The sequence below is a fragment of the Actinia tenebrosa genome, unplaced genomic scaffold (genome assembly GCF_029948245.1).
Source record: "Actinia tenebrosa isolate PJP-AT-01 unplaced genomic scaffold, QUT_ActTen_1.0 PGA_scaffold2__45_contigs__length_23673736, whole genome shotgun sequence".
Taxonomy (NCBI): Eukaryota; Metazoa; Cnidaria; class Anthozoa; order Actiniaria; family Actiniidae; genus Actinia; species Actinia tenebrosa.
Genome location: NW_028292579.1, coordinates 6,467,489 through 6,487,333, shown reverse-complemented (window position 1 = coordinate 6,487,333; position 19,845 = coordinate 6,467,489). Strand labels below are relative to the sequence as shown.

General features: G+C 34.4%; 2 protein-coding genes across 7 annotated transcripts in view; one reads left to right on the top strand and one right to left on the bottom strand.

Annotated features, from left to right (window-relative positions):
* Positions 1-19,845, top strand: part of LOC116288504 (angiotensin-converting enzyme) — a 43,146-nt gene that overhangs the window by 13,552 nt on the left and 9,749 nt on the right. The gene's annotated exons all lie outside the window — the stretch shown is intronic.
* The window catches only part of LOC116288503 (D(1) dopamine receptor), a 33,737-nt gene that overhangs the window by 7,560 nt on the left and 6,332 nt on the right, over positions 1-19,845 (bottom strand). For 2 of the 6 annotated variants that reach the window (XM_031695299.2, XM_031695300.2), the window contains one exon: positions 11,759-11,841. The gene's annotated coding sequence lies outside the window, so the exon portion shown is untranslated. Of the gene's footprint in view, positions 1-6,061; positions 6,134-11,758; positions 11,842-14,154; positions 14,282-15,535; positions 15,652-17,521; positions 17,622-19,845 lie in introns of those variants that run through there. The other 4 variants (XM_031695298.2, XM_031695301.2, XM_089034491.1 and 1 more) reach the window with 4 other exon arrangements.

Genomic DNA, 19,845 nt, shown 5'->3' with positions numbered 1-19,845 from the left:
TGAAAGTAGCGCGGGGCTTGTCTATTTTTTTTATCTGCCCTGTCATACAGAACACTAGTATTCCTAACCTTATACATAGGACTGATCGTGAACACGTTAAAACTGATGTGTGGGGTCTTTTTACGAAGGAGGAAAATTCGGAGGGTCAGTGGATCAAATCCTACCTGTGTTACAACACATGAAACCTACTAGGAGGGTAGTGTAGATCACTAATGGTCACCTTAATGGTATTTAGTGGTGCACAAGCAACAAAACTAGATCTCTAGGAATGTAAACTAGAATCACCAACATTGGATTCTCTAGCTGAATTCAATATTGAGTGTGGGACCTTGCCAAAATTTGGTCTAGAAAATTTCTTTAGGACCCCCCACAAGGAACCTGTGAGTAAGCAAATCTGGTTGAGAACCAAGCCAATGAGTGCGAAATTCCTTTACCATTCAAATTATGTTACAAGAATTTTTCTCATGAAAAATTAATCTCACCCTAGACGCTAGTCAGGACAGATATGAGATTTTTTAAGTTGTCATTCATAGTGGAGACGAGATCTTAGGGTCACCAAGGTGAAAATCGTTCTGTAACACATGATAAATCACTCGCTAAACCTTTCTTCCTAAGCAGATCATGTGCTTTCCATACAGGATTAAACTTTGATGACAGTCAATAAGTATAGCATCAAAAACCTACTGCCGATGAAAAGCATTTTCTCGTGTTGCGTGAGTAGAATACGAGTGATGATGCGTGGATGCTCGTGAATCGTGAGTTTTATGTGGTGTGTTGGAATATGCGTGATGCGTGTATCTAAGAAAGAAAGTTTGTGAAACGCCAACACTGACTATCTCCTTGGCAACTCTACTCTAGGATTTTAAAAATCCACGCAAGGAGTCTCGTATACGGTTGGTTTACTAAAGAAATATTAAGATTACGGGAAATATAGAAAAAAATGGAAACTTTTCACCGGCGATGTTAAATTTTTATCCAGAATCACGAAGGCTCCCTAATTAAACAAATGTAGGTCTCTAACTAATGCTATTCAAATTACAATTTATTTCATTTCATTCACATTTTCCCTAGCTTCAATTTTTCGTTTCACGCTGTTTGATTTCTTTTCCAAAATTAAATGCCTAATATCATAGTTGTCGATAGCAAATGGAAGACTTCAAAAAATCGTTACGGCAATATATTTTTCGACTCTTTTGTATTAGAAAATACAGTACACTATCCGACTAAGGCCGATGGAACTCGGTGCGCCAAGGTCTGAACAATTTAATCCGTTTTTCCCCTAAGCCGTAGAAAACAAATTAATGGGTTTTTCCTTTTAGCCCGGCCGTTGAAAACCATACAGTATTGGGCCCGGTTCAGTGTACAAAGGGTGGATAGCGCTATCCGACGGATAAATCTTATCCAGTTGATAAATTTATTGGATAACAGCATCGACTTATCCAATGAATAAGGATTAATCCGTCGGATAGCGCTATTCACCCTTCGTACAACCAAGCCCTGGAAATTTTGCTTGAAACTTTGTTGGCTTTAGTCATTGATGGGGTCCGTCGCAGTAAACACGAAGTGAGAAAAAGAATGACTGATCAAGAGTACTTTACCTCATCTGGTATCCAAATCCCTTAGTTTACAAAAACACTAGTTAGGATGGTCTAGCAAGTGATCAGTTGTTAGGGTCAAATAAATGGCACGACTACACTCAGACCATCACGGGTTCCGGCGCTACAACGTTTCTATGACAACTTATTTACTTATTGAAAAAAAAACAACACCGAACGTAATTAACTATGCATTTAGTATTCAATTAACAGATACTAATGAATGAAAGGCAATCTTACCCATTTTGCATTGAAGAAATCCATGGAAAATGGTCGTTCAGTCTTCAGGCAGCTGACGCTAAGGTCGAGGAAGAAGAAAACGAATCCAAATGCGATGATTACTAATAAACAAATTATTGACCTGAAGATTTTAATAGTGATCTCCGTCTCATCCTAAAGTCATTGCTAATCCTTCCAAGATCGTGATAGTAAGACTATTCTTCTAGCGTTTAGTATTGGAGCGCCCGGTGGAAAATTTCAATCTTGGAGCGAGCGATCTGACTGATGTGAGATGTGACTGCCTTGCCTTTCGCTGAAGTATTTCTATATCGCTTTACTTTCTTAATTAAACTTGATATTTTCCAATACGATGTATTTACTCTTCAATATCACCTCGCTGAAAATGAAACTCAAAAAACGTTTGCAAAACAAGCCAAATAGCGGCCAAAATAAAATAAACTAGCCACGTAACGAGAAGAAAAAGTATTCATATTATGGAGCCAATTTATTGAGAGTGAAGCCTCGAAGGAGCTAGTATATCTATTTTTCATCTCGAAATTGTTATTACCAGTTGTCAAAGAGCCCGCATGTTGACATAGTTCGTATTGGATCGGTTTATTTGTTAGCGGCTATTCCATAGACGTTTGCAAATTGCTTCTAAAATTCTGAGATACGATCAATTAATCATTTGAAAATCCTCAATGTTGAATACCATTGTTGTACGGCTATCGAGCAACCAATATTGGCCTAAAATCGAAGCCATTTTTCTAATCACTAAAAACACTAACTTCGTTATCACTAAATTAGATACAAAACTAAATTACCTGATAAGTTTCTAGATAAAACTTGTATTTTTTCGGATTTGAATTATAATCGAAACAAGTTCCTTTTTCCAAAAGTCCCCAAGTGTCTTAAAGGTCGAAAACCTAATTAGACCAATGACGTTGGGCCATAATTAGTCTGCTTTTTGTTTAGAAAGGCTAATACTTTGATCATTTGGTTGGTGTGTTCTTATTATTAAGAGGTTTTAGGAGTAAAAATATTAAGCGCTAAGGCGCATCCATTGTCGCTTGGAAATGAGTGTCGAGTCGTTGTTCATAACTTTTTGGCATTCAATCCTTTCGGAACTCTAATTGTGGCAAATGAGATCGGTATCGCAAACGGTCCAATCGCCTCTGCTACTGATTTAATAAGTCTCAGGGTTAATATGTTGTCAAAGAAATGAAAAGGAAGAAAATAAGGATATTCTAGTAAGCAGCGCCATTAGAGGATTGCCAATCATTAATACGTGTGTACTAATTTCATTGGGTTGTCAAAAAGTAACAAAGGAAGCTAGGTTATTTCAGACCACGGAAGCAAACTAGTTCCCGGAGACCTGTCATTACGATATTAACAATTATTTATACATTACGTAGGACTAGTTTCAAGGGTTTTTCTTGACCAAAATATAGTAATCAAAATACAGTAATTATATATAGCATACGGACATAAGAAGCTAGAACCATTTAGGGCCAATGATATGCCTAATGATCGATTAGAGCAATTTTCTTATGATTGTGAAAAGCTCGCGGCACGAACGTGGTCGCGAGACGGCAAGACGTGTACCAGACATACTGTCCTCGCAGCATCTGAAGGATTATCACTAAATAAGTTCTGCTTGGATGTCGTGAGATAATTAAATTGGTTAGCACCCCCACCTGTTACGACGACAACAACAACTACGACAACAATATATCGTAGATTACACTGAGACATAGCATATTAGTGTATGTGTCTCTTACATTGCTGAATGATTTGAACAACCAGTGGTATTTTTGGGATCCATCCACATTATTCAAAATCCCTCGAGAGATATAAATAACGATGAAACAGCCGCCATTTTGCTTGATCTATCAAAAGAAGGTGATGAGGATTGCTTTGTTATCGTCCACCAACATTGGTGGCTATGACGTAACATGCCGGCCCAAACAGAATATTATTATATCCTATTCTAACAACCATAGCAACAACAACAGCAGCAGCTATATCAGATACAGTTCGAATTGTGTTTTTTCTTGATAATAGTTTACCCCTTACTATCATATTATTAGTTCAAGGACAACCCTACACTATCTTCAGTATGCTTTTTTGATGAATAGGAAACTTTATACAAAAGCTTTTAAAAATCCTTTTTGTTATTCTAAGTTTAACAAATAGGTTCTAAGAATAGATCTGCATAATAAATATTTCTTTCCAGAATATTCTGATTTATAGTGTTTAGTTTTTACGTACCGAAAGCAATTCAAACAAGGTTGTGAGCAAGAGAAGAACAAAACTGTGAAAACAACTAAACGAACTTTGCGCGCTTTCCACATACAATATATAATTTACTTATCATACAACTCATACCTCTCAGATGATACCATGCCTAGTGAAGAAAAGATACCAACGTGTATAAACATATTCAAAATGCTTGTCTTAGAGTTGAATCTATCATATTCCTGTTAGTAATACGTCTTTGCATTTATTGCTAACGTTACTGATAATATGACAGTTTTGGGTTTAAATTTCTAGTCAATAATCACACAGATTGCGTGGGAAAGGAACTATGAGACAACACGTTTGCTTGTTGACGATGTCTTTTTCTTTCCTGCGTTATTGTCACGTGAACGAAACTATTTTATAATCTTATTTCAATAAAGTTAGTCACCAAAAATCTAGAAAGCTGAGATCACTGAGCATCATGGGAAACTTTTCATATCAAAAAAAGCATATATATAGAAAGCTTTTTTAATACAAACTGCAGCTCGATGATGCTCAGAAGAGGTGAGACTGTAACCGGTAAAAGATTCGCAAGTCCATGAACAGTTATCAAGCGGTTAAACGTGTAAAATGAATCTACCCATAATCCTTGTCGGCCTCAGCTTTGTAGCTTTTCAGGTGACTAACTTTATTGAAATAAGTGTATACTACTTGCATTGATCGCGGTAACATCATTCTGGTAAATTTTTTTACAGATTTTCCCCTTAATTATCTTGTTTTAAAAATAGTTATTCTATAATTCCAAAGTCACAACCACAACCATTACCCTTTCTGTCATGTTATATTCGACGCATTAACATGTTTCGTCTCATTGTAATAATGCAAGTGTATAATATTTAAAAATACTTATGTCTTGGGGTGTTTTTAAAATCGATTTGAGCCATTGAGGAATTGCTGGTGCTTAATTGTGTACTTCTTAAAACGTCTTATCTTAAGTTCGTACTCACAAAATCTTTCTATGCTTTCCACTCAACGGCTTCCTAGTTCTTCTTCATAGATTATCTATTCCTCTTGTCAATTCTCAGTTGTCTCTTTTAATTCGCCTTAGCGCTGTATTCCATGTTAAAACTCTTATCTATATACGATTTAGAATTCTACTGGAATCAATCAGGTCATGAAAAATTTATCAGGGCTAATTGAAGTCCATGGAAATGAAACTTAAACCCAGTATAGTCAGTTTTCTTTATAGTTGCTGCGTCTTAATGATATTGTCAAGACTTGTTATATCCATTCCGCCATTCCATTTTATTTCCATGGATGAAGTCGTGCTTCATCTAATATCCAGGCTTCCTAGAACCGCTCCATTATCAATTCTAGTCCAGCAGAGTTTGACAATAACCTATAAAACTCAACTTATCTTATTTATCGAAAAAACTTGTCTTTTTTTGGTGTGAGAAATCATGTAACACACAAAAATGAAGAAAAGAAGACACACAGTTAAAGGGAGATATCGACTACAAGTCACTATGAAAGAAAGGCAGAATTTTCTAGAATGATCATAACTGAAGTACTGAAAATGGAATTTTCTCTAGATAATCAGTTTTCCCAGAAAATCTCAGCTCCGTTGTTATTCCCAGTTAAAAATAGCATATTTCTACCTATACGGCAGTATTCCATCAAGCTAAGGCGAAGAAAACGAAGAACTGAGAAAATGAAATGGTACCTGGTATGCTCAAATTAACGTGCAATTGCCTGGAGGGAAAATGTCAAATTCATTAAGTGAACAGAACTAAAGTGAGACTACAAAGCTGTGTCCAAATAAAATAACAAAAATTGATTCTCAAATTTAGAACGCTTAGAGCACGTCCGCAAAGAACAATTCTTTCTATCCGACTTTAAGCTCTCTGCAGACTTTAAACTTAGCCATCATAGCACTCTTTACGGCTGTTCTAGCCAATTTATTCTTATTTCTCTACTAGAGTATTAGCTTTAGTATATGTACTTACCGAAACTACACAAGAGACCTGAGAAGTATAGCTGGGCTAACGTTGCGTTGGTCTAAGTCCTGTGCACTGCATTTAACTACTTTATATACCTTAGCGAATCCTATTAAAGCAAGGAGACAGTCGGACGGAGGAAAGATACTCAAATCTAAAATTAAAAAAAGATGTATATGCATTTTTTGGCTTTAATATCCGTCGAATAGAAGAACAAAAAAGCTTAATGACGTTAGAAGTAACATTCAATTCATTTACCAAAGTCTTTAATGATTTAAAAGCATTTTGACTTGAACTTAATCCAACTGGACACACTGCAAATGATTTATGCATTTCATTTGTCTGTTAGATGTCTCTCTGTTCGATTCTGGTAAAACTTTTAGCACGGTACGTCTTCTACACCCGAGATAGGAAAACACAGTAAAGAGTTGCCATTGATCTTTATGACTTCACTAAGTACCTCTGACATCGGCAAATCTCTCTTTAAAGAAGCGTTAAGCTATTTAAAAGGGATGATGTACAAAAACCAATGTTATCCCAAAGAGTAGGAAACAAGTTGATAGGACTTGTGACAGGTGGTTTTGAAAGGTAGAAATGGGACGTCAAGCGTTATTAAGGTTATCCATAGAGAAAGATAGAGAGATTGTTGACTTTGAAAGACGTCGTAAAAATTGAGAATGCGAGTTATTTGACCAGTGGTTTTGGAAACAGAGCATGCACGTTATATGATCTGCTCCTTTTGAGAGAATGAAACTAAACTGGTCAGGCTGAAAATCTAAATAGTTTTGAGTTTTACTATTATAGACGCTCGAAGATATTACCCTTGTTTTCTTATGAAAAAGTTGTCTTGTCACGTATCTCTCTATTCGTTTGTTTATTTTTTATTTATTTTTTTAAATTTTTTTTCCTTTGTTGATTCGTACACTCATAGTTAATGGAGCGGAATGGTTTGGAAACTCCATAGAACAAAGCTATTGTTTTGCGTTTGATGTTGAACCGTACCATCACTTGATACTGACCCTGCACAATGAACCAAAGCAAGTATGGCTGAAAATACTCATTTCCTTATTATTTTCATGTATGAACATTTTGAAAGTGAAAACTTTCATTCGATGACCATAAACCATGCGAATAAATATTTCCGCGCAGACACAATTAAGGACTAGATGATAAATAAGAAAGCATGAAAAAAGACTATTTCCTTTTCAATAAACAATTAGCATTAATCATAAAGGATTGATTAACAAATAATAAGTATTTAAAGAACGTTTTTTAGGGTTAAAAACTTCTATATTCCCGAATACTATGAGCAAACGGAGCAATGTTTCCTTCTCTGTGCACGGTCAACGTCATATAACAATGTATAAAGTCGACTGACAAAAACATAGAACAATAGGTTTCCCAACCATTCCGCTCCATTAACTATGGTTCACTCATTCATCAATCCTTTCCTTTGCTACACCATCGAATTTACTAAACGAACTCCATATAACAAGAACAACACTGAGTACAAGTCCAATAATATGACGTCCTTGCTAATAGTCGTTTTTCACAAGAAGAGCTTGATCAATATTAAGTAGATAAGATTTGCAAATGTGTGCCTTCATAAGAGACGTTGAAGACTCAGAGAACTGATTTGCAAACGCTGTTACAATAATATAAAATCTCCCTTCCCTGCCTTCTAGCCTTGGGAATAGGAAATTTCTTGACACTCCTCTAGGTTTAGTTGAAATATAATAATGATAATAAGATCAATGATCAAATTAAAGTTTCAATATTCAACTCAGATCAAACTCCTTGGCCCATTATATAAACCTTAGAGTTTTAAAAGAATGCCATCTTTAGTTTTTGTTTGCATTTTATTTATTTATTTATTTATTTTCATGCATTAGTCGATGAAAAATCAGTAGTCATGAGAGTTCTTCAAATTCAAGAGATTACGCTTATATGTAAGCCTCTTTTACATACCAAACCAAAGCTACTCTAGCCGGGATTATACTTTGATTTTAAGCTATTTTACTTCTTGTATTAAAGATTCACTAAGAAATGTATCCGATCCATTAGGCGTCAATTATTTAATTTGTAAGCCTTTGTTACTAAAGCTAATACCAGCTTGTCAAGATGGTTTGATAGAGATTAATTGATCTTGCAAGACAAATAACCCAGCTAATTGATATTGAAAGCATCGACTATTTTGTATTTTCATTCATTCACTCAGTCCTTCTGTTATGTTATTCATTTAGTCTTTGATTTGTTCATTTATTCATTTACTCTTTCATCTTTTTATCTGCTTATATTTTCATCTCAATTTTCAACGATTTCTAAAAAATCCTTTACTCGCTATTATATATATATTCAGTTATCCATTAATGAGTAACGATCTTTCTATAACAACAGCATCTCACAAACCAATTTCACCCAAGGGCGAATCCGGAGGGGGCAGCTCCCTTTGAAGTTGTACAATAAGAATAAAGGATAAAGTAAGACCTATACAGGACTCTGTGGGATGCCCGTTTCTAGGTAACAGTCACCCCCCTTGAAATCGTACTGCATTTGCCACTGTCATCATATTGGAAGCTAAAAGGCTTAATATCGTAGGTAGTTGTGCTATTTTATCTCAAGTAATGAGAATCTATACTGCCTAAAGGCAATTTCCTCACAAAAAGTATTTTAACGTCAGTAGAGGCAATTTGATTCTATTGTAATGATGTCACTCACACTGACAACGCCTTCCAAACTTTCTCTTCAAGCAAACAAAAAACATATCGTTAAAAAAACCCTAATGCTTTGTGCACTTTGCTGCGTAAATGTTAGCTTTGTGTTTTCTCAAGCTACTTATCAAGTATAAATATACTTTCTTTACTGGTCATTAAGCGCAAAATAGGCCTACGCAGGTTTTTTCCATTCCCCGCGGAGAGACCGAAAGCTGGGTGGAGTCAGTGATTGGAATTTTGCAAAAACGGTGGCGGAGTATAAACTGGAATGGTTAAAGAATGTTAATGCCTTATGCGATTCATGGCGCCTTGAGAACGAATTATATGATGATGATGATGATATAAAATGAGAAAGTCGTTCGAAGATAATAGGCAGGCACTCGAAGACCATGCCTGTGAAACAGCGTTCCAATTTCAAAATGTTATAACATATTATTTCTACTTTACAAACACTTAAAGTTTGCTGAATTGTTAAATAATTTTTGTATGTACCTTTTGCGGTATTATTATTCCACTGAAACGCCGTTGGAATTGCTTGTCGTTCCACTCAAGTAACATAAAGTATATAGTAATAAAACTCAGGCTTACGTTGTCCCAATCATTTGATTCCATAGGTAAAATAAGAATCCATAGATAAATCCAATCGAAGTCCTTGAGCCACTCTACTTTTTCAGAATAATGATTGGCATTTATTGCTCAAAATGGAACGTAACTAGAGCTTTGTATTTACAGTCAATCGTCACACACTAAGATTAAGATCAAAAACTAAGTAAATGCAAAGGTATTTATCAGGGTCGTGACGAGGAGTGTTTTTTTGTGTGTGTGCGTTCGATCCCAAATTTGTACAGAAAACTTTAGTCCCTGATCCCAAAAACTCACGTATTTTGATCCCTGATCTCACAAATATTCGGCCCTTGATCCCTGAATTTATTCATACGATCCCGATATCACTCTTTTGTGATCCCTGATTCGTTGTATGTGATTTCTTATCCCACTTCCCTCGTCACGATCCCGCATGTTTTTTGGTTATTTTCAAGTAAAGAAATGGAAATCCCGAGCAGTGGGCCCGGTAACAACAGGGGCGGATCCAGGATTTTTTCGAAGGGGGGGGGTTGTAGCATCGATTGAGGTACTTGTTTGGCGGGAAAGTAGCACAGGGTTCCCAAACGGAAGTATTTCTTATGATAATGATAATTTGCTGCAGGCGAGCATGGTCTTTCAGGTCCCACACACGGCGCATAGAAAAAAAAGCGAGCGAAATGTGTTCGGCACCCCTGTTTTAATAAAACTCGCGATGCTGTTGATGTTGTCATGAAAAAAATGATGATAATAATAAATCACGATGGCTCTCATAGGGGGGGTTGCAATCCCCAAAACCCACCCCTAGATCCGCCACTGAACCAGTAATCCAAGGAGTAAAAATTACCACAGCAAAAAAACAAAAACAAAAACGAAAAAAAAAAACAAAAATCAAAAATTAAAAATCAAAAATTGAAATAATAAGGATATATAGTCTTTAATCAATAATTAATAATAACAATAATCTCTAATCAATAATTAATAAATTTTAAATATTTATACATTTTTTCAAGATTGTAAAAAACGAATAGAATTTGTCCATTATTTAAATATGAATATGTTAATATATAATACTTACAAAGAAGAAGGAATTATAAGATGAAAAACTGACTAATAAGGAAAATTGAAATATATATTAAATATATAACTATGTATCTTTATCTAAAAATCTACGTTAATAAGCTAAAAATCTAAATTTATAAAATGGCGCTTTCAGCAACCTGAATGTCTAAGTCTATGTTGTTTATATCATTATAAGTTCTTTTTATAGTCCTTGAGCCTCGTAGACATAAAATTGAAATAATAAAATTAAAATCAAAATCAAAAAAAAAAAAAAAAAAAAAAAAAAAAAAAAAAAAAGAATAAAAGGTAGAATAAAACTGATACGAATCGCACGTAGTTGCAAGGGTTTTAAATCAAATAAGAAGCGTAAAAATCCTGAGCATCAATGGCATTATTTGTTTGTGGCTGATAAACTGATAATAATTGATTATAATTTCAGAAGTTAACAAATAATATAACAAATAATAGTACATTATTGCAGACGAAAAAAACAAAAAATTTAGGCATCAATTTAAAAAAAAAAAACATGAACTCGTTGTCCTACACATTTAGGATCGATACTGATCCGTGTGATAAAACCATCATGAATAATGACCCTATTATGAGTCAAGTGGTACGATATCACTTCAAGGTAAACCTGAAACTGGAAATTTTCTTATTGTATCGACCCTCGCTCGCGGACTAGCTATTTCAGCACGATATGATTGATATGGAACCTCGTGAATAAAAACGATATCAAGCTCTTAACATGTGATTATCTTTATTTACAACCTAAACCCAACCATTTCGATCTATAAGCAAATTATTACCAAATTAATGTTTTGATGGACGATTTCAATGGGTTTTTTTTTTAGCACGTAGGACTATTCGCCGGTCCATCTTGTTGCCTGTTACTATCAACCAGTGTATTTTTAATTAATATTATTTTTTCACAGACTGATCGATTTGCTACAATCAGCTAAAATGGGAGTCTCTCTATTACTGATTCATACGTAATCATTATTCATTTTTTAAGCGTTATTTTTGTGCGTTTTCTGAGATGCGGCGAAACGACCCAGAAGTGACTCATCTCTTTTCACTTTGTCGCCTTTTCTGTTTTCGATAAACTTCAAAATAATTTATTCGATAAACTTAAAAAGAAAAAAGAAAAAACATTTTCGATAACCTTCAAAAAAAAATTCTACTGCGTATGAAATAATCAAATAAAAAGATTACTTGCTTCACAAGATGATTTGAAGCTCAATATTAAAGCAAAAAAAAAAATCCCCTGAAATCTTTACTGAGCCAAAGCCTCATCATTTAAATATGAATTTGTGTGTGTACTGAGAAATGTTCTTTGTAACAAACCTACCGTTGCTGAACCCGTTGTAGGACACTTTGTTTTGTTAGTACTGAACGACTTCAACCCAAGTAAATTCTCAGAGCTTTATGCTTCTGAAAAGAGAAAAAAAAAAAGTCATTGGTATTGAGTGTTAAGCTTATTGCAATATTAATAATAATAATAATGATAATGATAAATGATAATAATAATAATAATAAATAATAATAATAGATAACTCTTACGACGGCAAAAAATAAAAACCATTTAAAAAAAAAATGTATATACATAAATATGGTCTAAATTTAAATAAATAAGTCTTTAGATCTCTTTTTTCTTTCAAGAGAATATATTGTAAAAATATATTAGAAATACTTTTCTAGTCAGTTGACATCTGTGACTCTAAAGTCCTTCTGTTCTATTAAAAGTCTTGGCACCAAAAATTTACTCCATTCATATTTGCATGTGCATTCGTTTTTCATTTCCCTTTGAACTTCATCAAGATTTCTTATCTCCTCACTTTACGACAAAAGCTTACACGGACTGTCAAAAACAAAGTCCTACTTGCTCCGCAACTTGATAATGAATAAAAGTTATCAGCACTTTGTCGTTTGAGCTCGATATTATGAGTTCAGGTTACGGCATATTGTGGCTTTTGTACGATGAACAAGAACACCTCGACGCTTGTGGTGTGAAGTCAAGAACACTAGATAATTAATAAAGGACTTCAATATGGATCTGTATTATTATTATTATTATATTTCGCGATGGGTCATGGTGGCTTGCCTCGTTCATCCACACAAAAGCGGCTCCTTTGACTTTCAGTCAAAAAACATCGAAAAATTGAAATTGAAATTAGGAATCGCAAAAGATCATGTCGTATCTGTTAAAAATCGTGTAAAGTTTTACATTATTAATATTCAAGTCATCATTTTTGTTAGTTTTAACCCACGGGGCAATTTTTACACAAATCCTGAAGAAAAAAGCGCAGAGAACTGGTTGCAATAGGTGCTGAAAATCTCATTTGTCTTAGAGTTGTAAGATCGTTGTTTACCCGTATAACAAACAAAGTATTAATGAGGACATGATTTTCAGGCTGTAGCTAAACAGTACAAGTGGCTCGTATGAAATCAAAATAAAGTTTCTAGGATAAATCGGAGACGCATTTTCGGGACCGTTCAACGCAGCGAGAGACCACAATTTTTTAATAATTCCATTTGAGAATTTAACAGGTAGCTATAGATTACTTTTACATTCATAAGCATACAATGAATTAGAAACGTCGGTTTGATAAAAGCTGCAAAGATAAACAACAAGATGATCATTTAATTTCTGACCTGTTAAAACTGTAATGAAAATAGTAATGGCGCGCTCTGTGCCGCGAGTCGAGACGCAAATCACTTTCCATGGAAATTACTCTCTTCAAAATAGGAAAAAAGAAGCACTTTAAGCTATTAAAATCACCGAAATACATGATCTTTAAAGAATAAAGAAGAAAACTGAAAACTGAAACAAGAAGAGGATATTGGCACGTTGCATGGTGGCATTTGAAATGGGGATGGAATCTGCAGTAGTTTACGTTACCACCATAACAATCATCATTCTCATCATCTCAGGAAAACTTAAATAAATTAATTTAATATTATGTAAAAAAAAACTACTGAATATACTTGTGAAAAGTCTATACTTTTTATAGCCGAAAGAGAAAACTTTGTCTGGCCGTGATTAAGTTATTTTTTTGATCGACGAAGTCCTTGAGGATAATTCATGTCTTTAGGGCAATTTTAGCTCGTACGGCGGTAGCAATATTATCATTATCCGTCAGGCGAGATGTACGACTTAAATCCTTAAACCATGCTTATGAGTGGATATGTACATGTAATGCTTTTCAGTTTAGCAATGACTCAAGATTTCTATTTATCATCAGTGAAGCGGAATCAATAAAAGAAAAAAGATACATTTTCGTGAACAACGTCGCCAGGAAGAAGTTAAAAACTGATCGGAAAGGAAACGAATAAGTTACATCCGCAACTGAAACAGGTTTGATTTGAATAAAAAAATGATCAAGCGGCTATCGGACAAGAGCCAGCTCCGGCGATCTTTTCTGTGAGCTCCTTACGTTAACCATAAATTGAAAAAGCTAAAAATGTAAAGAAACAGTGAGGAATAATACTACTTAAACCGTTCGAAATTTTCTTGCTACGTTTTTGGGCTTTTGTTCAGCGCTGATGTTATGTTCAAAGTCTGTTTTCCGCACGTTTCAGTGGTGATTACCGGAATTGCGCTCGGCTAATTAAAGCGGCATTAAATCATCCTCTGTGAACCCTACACTTAATAATCCATAGTGTCTACTTTCTTCTTAATAATTCTATTGAAAAAAAGTGAACATATGAAAATTTCAATATGTAGAAGTAGTTCTGATAACCTGCCTTCTTCTTAGTTCCATGATGATGTACGCCGGATTACTGCAGGTGTTACCAGATAGTTTTGTCGTCTTTGATCGCAGAAAGAATCTTTTAAACTATAAAACAAATGTAACCGTCTCGGAGGTCACGTACTCTGAGAATTAAGCATGTTTGTCATAGTGCAATGCCAATGGCTTCATCTTCTCTTCTCCAATACTCTCAGTTATAGATACAGGATTACTTAAAAGTGAAGAATATACAAATAATCTAGTTATTGCTGACCACCAGTATCTTTTTTAATCTTTTGTGTGTGTTGATACAAAGGTGAAATATTTATTGGTAAATAAACGAAAAACGATTTAAAATATGAAAAAAATCCTTCCTTTCTACGGTGCCATTTTTGTCATCACTTAGTATAATTGCTCAAGGGTTTATTTTGTGTTAATAGAGAGTGAAACCAAAGAAATCTTTTGGATTATTGATCGGTTATACGAACTCATTTCGACTATGGCAGTTTATAGCTTTGATTTAAAAAAGCATTGTATTGCCAATATAATGATAATGAGTTCATACAAAATTTGTACCAGATGTAATTGTCTGAATGTTAAGCGCACGGATACAATTCAATATTATAATTGAAATACTATTTTTCATAACCTTACCAATAAAAAACACTATACAACTTGTTAGGCTTAAAAAATAATTATGAAAAATACAAACGGCGTTGATTTTTTTTTGTCATGTATGAACGTAAAGTCTGTACATCCGACGAGCAAGGAAACACGTACCGCTCGGAGATGTCACCTCGAGTTCCCCAATTAACAAAATAAATAGTTCAATCGATGATGACTCAATTTTCACGATTTTCCTCTGTTCAATGCCGATGTTTCCTCCCTTTGAGTTAATTCTAGAAATGTTTGCTAAATAAGGAAATGTTTTTCAAACTATTAGTCAAAATATTGGTGATACATTTGGTGAAGTGTCTGGTGGGAGATATTTCCTTTTGGAATCGATTCAAAGGCAATAATTTTTATGCCCAAAAAAGCCGCAATTTAGATTGACACTAATTTCCAAATGATATTTGAATGTTTTTTTGCTTTTTTAATCAGGGACAGATTGATTATCTGTAGAGGAAAATCGTGTTATTGGGATGACATTGCATAGGCTTGCGACTTGAGTTTTACGACTTGAGTGAGTAAATTCACGTTACTTTCGTTATGTCACAAACTGTTTGGAAGAGAAATCGTGAAACGGAACGTTGAGCTAAAAATAGTTGAAAATTCATGACAACCACTCGAAAAATTTAAAATAACTTTTGCCTGTTTAATGTCGAGAAGAAAAAAATATTTTGCTGTATTGAATACTATTGAGTATCAGGCAGGGAAAGTCATTCAGTATTACTTACAATTGTAGAGGTAATCCTTAATCCAATTGTCGTTATATTTCAACATAATATGCACGACCCACTACGTTCCTTAAATCACCCACAAATGCGGAAATAATATTGGGTGAAAGTAATATAACACTGCACCTGCTTTGGATCACTCGTTATTTGTTACACTAGTATGACATTGAAAGACCACACAGAAAACGTTGATATTCTGGCTAAAATGATTAACAAAGGAAAACAGTACTCATTTCTTCGCGTGTCATAATTGGCTTGTGGAAAGAAAATGGATAACGATCGTGTGTTTTGGTAGCTGTGTTTAACTTGGGGCTTTGAATCACGAACATTGGTTTTTGGTAACTTGCAGCTGTGTCTAACTATACAAAACAAATCACTTGTTTTCATTCAGTTCCTTTTTCGTGCAATTTCCCTTTTGTCCGTCCTTTCTTTCTTCCTTCTTCCATTTCTATCTTCCTTCATTCCATCCTTCCATCCTTCCATCCTTCCATCCACCCATCCATCCATCCATCCATTCATCCATCCATCCTTGGTCTTCCTTCCTTCCTTCCTTCCTTCTTTCCTTCCTTCCTTCCTTCCTTCCTCACATCCAACCATCCTTCCAGCCTTCCAGCCTTCCTTCGTCCCTAATTTCCCTCATCCTTTCATTCCTCCCTTCTTCCCTTCCTTTCATCCAACCATCCATCCATCCTTTCTTCAATCCTTCCTTCCTTCATTTCTCTTTCCATCCATCCTTCCATTCCTTCTTTCTTCCACTCCTTTAATCCGTCAATCCATTTAATTCAGGTGTCCGTTGACATTCACACACCCAAATCCATAGATTCGTAGTTGTCGTATTTCTCTGATCAGTACCCTTTACGCCACATCATCTCTCCAACTCGACCAACCTATCATGCCTTCTGCCCTTACCCTTAGCTCTCCTAGTCATAGTTAAACCACTGTCGGTCCCACTGACAACAATTCCATCAACTTCTTAAGGACCTGTAACTCCTTATGTCAACAGTATTATATTCTTTACCGCAGTTTCTTGGTTCTAGTGGACATAGGTTACCTCATTGATTTTTTTTTTTCAAAAATACAAATATTTGAAGTTTGACGAATTTTCTTAAAACTAAGGAGCCCCATATCAAACTTTTTATCTCTTAACTATTGGGGAAAAAACTTTGATATATTTAAATTAAACAGTTAATAAGAAACAAACTTGATTGTATATTGATTTATATAGAGTTTATCTTTGTCATGCACATGGCAAGGTTGACTAAAGCTAAAGTAAAGAAAAGCATTCTGTATTTATACGAAAAAGAGACGTATTGGCAACGGGTCCTACAGTAGATAAAACGTGTTAGTTTAGCTTGGTTTTGCTTGCATAGTCTTCATAGTAAAACACTCTGTGAAGACTGAAGCAAGCTGCAATCGATTCTATTTTATATAAAGTTTTTTGACTGCTATAGAGGCTTTGCACCATCACGTGATGGCAGCCATGACAGAAGGCACATTAAGAGAGTCTTTTTCCACTGGGAAAGTGAATTCTTTTTCATGTAAATCAGACTAGACCAGATTGTCATGGCTGCCATCATGTGATGGTGCAAATTAGTATATATGCTTATGTTCGTTTTATACGAGATAAGACACATCGTGTAGAGCGATCGATCGGTTAAGTGAGAGTCACCAGTGAGAATGTCAGTAAAGATTCCATACTCGCTTGACACTTAATTTTAAACCAATATTCAAAGCTATAGACTAGAATTCTCGAGAACACAGATCAAACTCAAAGCTATAGACTAGAATCCAGGAGAACTCAGAGCAGGAAAAGCAAATGAGTTTTAAAAACTTAGAAAATACAAGGACAAGTGAATATGAATATGACAATGAAAAATAGTTTTGAGAAAAAAGTCAGGGCCGCTAGACACAGAAAAACCAAATGATTTTTTCAAAAACCTAGAAAAAAACAAGCTACAAATTTTCCAGGCTGTAAATGTAACTTACTTTAGGTACTGAATATTTACTTGGTTGTGTTCTGATACAGGTCGCGTTATATCTTCTGGGAGAGATAGACGCTACACTGACACGCACTGTATTTTGGTGTTCTGATGTTTAAACAGTAACTACGACAGCGGAGAGCTCAGTCTCGTTACCATGTGTGCGGTTATGTCAACTAATATGGAACATTCCCATCTGTATCCGCACTTAAGAATTCCGAAATTTAATGAACGCTTTTCTAATTGGTTTTCTCCTTTGTACTAAATACGTTCTTTGTTCCAAATCGGAGTTTTCTTTTAATAATCTCTGAAGGCATTATTGGACCAATTGAAGACAGCACTAAGTGGTTTTTGTAACACCTTTCGTATCTATCTATCTCACAAATAACTGGTCGTACAGTAAACCTAGACAAATAACTTATAATGTTAAAAATATGCAGCACTGTTGTGTTGGTTCATAGCCACATCGATAGAATAGAAAAGTGTGTTCTAAATATCCTTTTTTATTATTAAAGTTGAAATATGTTGTACTATTACTTCTGACACGTAACAAGAATCTATTTTGATTACTATAGCCTATATTACAGGATAATCTATGGAAGCAATTATTTTCTTTTTCTTGACATGACATATATTAGTTCACTAGTTCTTGGTTGGCGCGTTTTGCCAACGATTAGTCTACCAAATATCCGTTGTTGGACAGCTTATTTATCGGCACCTATTATATTATTGTCCATTCCTTTTTTATTTCCAATAAGCATAATCTAATTTTTAATTTGACGTCTTGATTTAAGCACAAACAGCTCGTCAATATTGTCAGTGTTGTAGTTAACGAGTAAATTTGATTAACAGCGTAAACTGAATGGAACAAATAAAACGTGAGAAATACTTGTAAGTGTTTTGTGCTGTTCAAATTTGATGCCCAAATTTAAAATTTAAAAAACGACTTAAAAATAAACTGACTAAGTTTATGCAATTATATCGATTCACGTATTTCATTTTCAAAAATAAATCGGCCCTAAAACACAAAATTGCCCTTTCATAAGTCGGAGAAAAACATGTAGCACAGAAGAGAATCAAAAATATATAATTACTCATATGTAATGGGGCGAGCGTGTTACAAACACACGAACACAGTAGTTTTCTATGCACCCTTCTTCAGATTGTCTTGAATGTGAGGATAACATGGAAATACAAAAGAAATGCCACAAATTCCATCGAGAAAAAGTTTGATTTCTTTTGTATTTCGATGATAGCCTCGCATCCACGATACTTTTGAGAGTCCATTCCAAGGCTTTTTAAGATGCGCAAAAATTATTCTTACCCTTAATAACTTCGTAGACAAAATGCTATGAACACTGACTATGCATGATGCGACCGTACTTATCAAAAACAGTCGTGCTTTAAAACGTGTGTTTTTGTGACCTAAGCTAAAATAAGAAAAGATAATTCATACCCATGTATTAAACAGAAGGTTTCGAAATAAATATTGATACAACGCGAAAATCAACTTTTAAATTCCAATCGAATTATGAAACCCTCAGCTCGTAGAACAAGGAGATCGGACCGACGGATGGATTACTTGAATCCAGTGGAAGAAGAGCCACTCTGTGGAATCCACTCTTAATCCCATTATTATTATTATGATTATTATTATTATCATCATTATTATTATTATAGTATATAATAATATATATATTATATAATAAAATATATAAATAATAAAATATATAAATAATAATATATATTATTATTATAATGGCATTGAGATTATGAACTTTAAATCCTATAGTTTTTCATTTTATTTTTGTTTATCATTATCTTAAAATGTTAAGCATTGGAACTTTAGTAGATAAATTATTATTGATTATTATTTTGATTTAAATTAAAAGTATATAATAATAATAATAATAATAATAATAATAATCTATTAGTATCTTTATATCTTTATAGTAGTTTCCTTACTACCATTCAAGGTCATAAAAGGTACATACAACAGCATGGAAGTAGTTTTCCAGCAAGATTAAATTACTTATCAATCCAAGTCGTTTTGTGCTAAGCAAATGAAGAATACTTATCAAGAACTTTTAATTGGTCTTTCGAGCCAAGCTATAAAAGATGAATGCTGTGTCCGTCATTAACTGGCAGAATATCCGCAAATCGCTTGACCATTTCCACGGATAGATTAGGACATTTCCTTTGAATCGCGTCATTTTACAATACTCTTGTCATTTATTAAGATTTGATAATGAAATACTGCCCAGCAATTAATCAGAAATCGATAGCCCTTATCCCTCGTCTCAGCGATATCTTAAACGAGCGTACATCGAA